The sequence below is a fragment of the Trachypithecus francoisi genome, unplaced genomic scaffold, assembly GCF_009764315.1.
Source record: "Trachypithecus francoisi isolate TF-2019V2 unplaced genomic scaffold, Tfra_2.0 Lachesis_group4, whole genome shotgun sequence".
NCBI lineage: Eukaryota > Metazoa > Chordata > Mammalia > Primates > Cercopithecidae > Trachypithecus > Trachypithecus francoisi.
The window spans coordinates 55,466,645-55,468,770 of NW_022681469.1; the positions used below are offsets into that span (position 1 = coordinate 55,466,645).

A 2,126-nucleotide genomic window follows, 5' to 3' on the forward strand; every position below is an offset into this window, starting at 1 on the left:
ATCTGAGAGATTAGGAACATTACAGAAGGAATACAGAGTAAGAATATGGCAACGTTGTATTCAGCTTCTGACATGCAAAATGGGATTAGGCTACAAGATAATAGTTTTGCTAGTCACATTATTGTAATGCAAAAAAAAAAAATTTGTCATGTCCTACTTTGGCATATCTATTTCTGAGCTTGAAGGACTCAGCTCATACTTTTGTACCATCATGTAGATGCCTTACTGCATCTTCCAGTAAGGCCAAAGGCTAGGTGGAGGATATGGCAGAAACTGGTGTTTTCAGTGAGTGAAAGAGAAGAAATCATGTGAATCAGGCATCTCAATTGGGTCTTGACCCAGTTTAAAGAGACCTGACCATGAATTACACATTACTGAGAAAAAAAAATTTTTGTTTAAAAAATTATGAGTGAAGCAAGACGAGCTCACCGAAATGGCCGCGTCCACTCAAGGAAACTTTGAGGGAAATTTTGAATCACTGGACCTTGCAGAATTTGCTAAGAAGCAGCCATGGTGGCGTAAGCTATTCGGACAGGAATCTGGACCTTCAGCAGAAAAATATAGCGTGGCAACCCAGCTGTTCATTGGAGGTGTCACTGGATGGTGTATGGGTTTCATATTCCAGAAGGTTGGAAAGTTGGCTGCAACAGCTGTGGGAGGTGGATTTTTTCTCCTTCAGCTTGCAAACCATACTGGGTACATCAAAGTTGACTGGCAATGAGTGGAGAAGGACATGAAGAAAGCCAAAGAGCAGCTGAAGATCCGTAAGAGCAATCAGATACCTACTGAGGTCAGGAGCAAAGCTGAGGAGGTGGTGTCATTTGTGAAGAAGAATGTTCTAGTGACTGGGGGATTTTTCGGAGGCTTTCTGCTTGGCATGACATCCTAAGGAAGATGACCTCATGTTCATTGTTCCTGTTTTTTTCCAGCCAGCAGCCTCTACACTCCATCATAGGACATCGAGTCCCTCCTCTTCTTCTCCTATGCCTTCCTCCCTGCCATGGCAAATCCGAGTGGCTTCTATAAGCGTCTGCTGGTACAAGTTAATGTGGCATCATGAGCCTGATGGTGGCAGAAGCGACAATAGTCCTTAGCTCTCCTCCCAGTACACCCCCTACTTGGTCAGTCCGTAGGTCAACAAGAAAGTTCCTTTACCCCCATGCAAGACACTTACGAGAACATGTTGCAAGATGGCTGACTGTGGAGGATGAATGGATCCTGAAAGATTGTCCCGAACTGTTGATTTGGAAAAGAAATAAGCACATAGATAACCTTATTGTGTGCTGCATGGAAAGGAACTGAATACATTTGCCTTTAAGCATGAAAAAAAAAAAATTATGAGTGAAATACTCTGATGTTTTCTATTCAGACCTACTCTATTGTATACAATTTTATGTTTTAAAATCCTGGATACAACTTACTAAAATTAATTTCACAACCCACAAATGGGTTTTGATCCATAGTTTGAAGAACATTACTTTAGGATTTGTAATGAAGATTCATATAGTCTTTATTTATAATAGGATGATGTTTTGCCATGTTAATAAAAAGCAATTTTTCTATATAAAGAGCTTCATACTAGCTCTCTAGACCTCAAACCAGAAGTCTAGAAAATAAGAAAAGTGAATATGGGATTGGGAGCTAGAAAAATTTGAAGGACAAGAAATGTTAAGAGGAAAGGTGAGAAAGAGAAAGCTTTTAGGGGACACATTTTGGCTGTCACCATGGTGATTTCCAGGATGTCTCACATGAGAAATCTCCCACATTAGCCTGACCAGTATGCAATTTGCTGGAGAGAAATAAGCAGGAACAATTCCTGAGAGCAGTGAGGATATGCAACATTCTCTGGAGGAGTGCCAGGTGCTTATTTGAATTGCTGATAGTTGATGATGAACATCTTTATTTGAATTTCTGATAAAGTAGGATCTTGTTTTGGTCTATCAGGGGTTCAGCTGTAAAAGAAAGTCCAACCTTAGGAAAAAAGGGACTGATATCTAAATATTAAATATTTGTTCCTAAAATCCTTATTCATCTCTTTTCCTGTCCTTACTATATTCTTTAGAATAATCTCCACTTAGCAGTCCTTGGGTCACTCACCAAGTGATAACTAGAGATTGTGAAGAGAG

At 39.9% G+C, this 2,126-nt stretch overlaps 1 pseudogene; it reads left to right on the forward strand.

Annotated features, from left to right (window-relative positions):
* Positions 1 to 420: 420 nt before the first annotated feature.
* Positions 421 to 1,104, forward strand: LOC117072973 (annotated as a pseudogene).
* Positions 1,105 to 2,126: the final 1,022 nt, after the last annotated feature.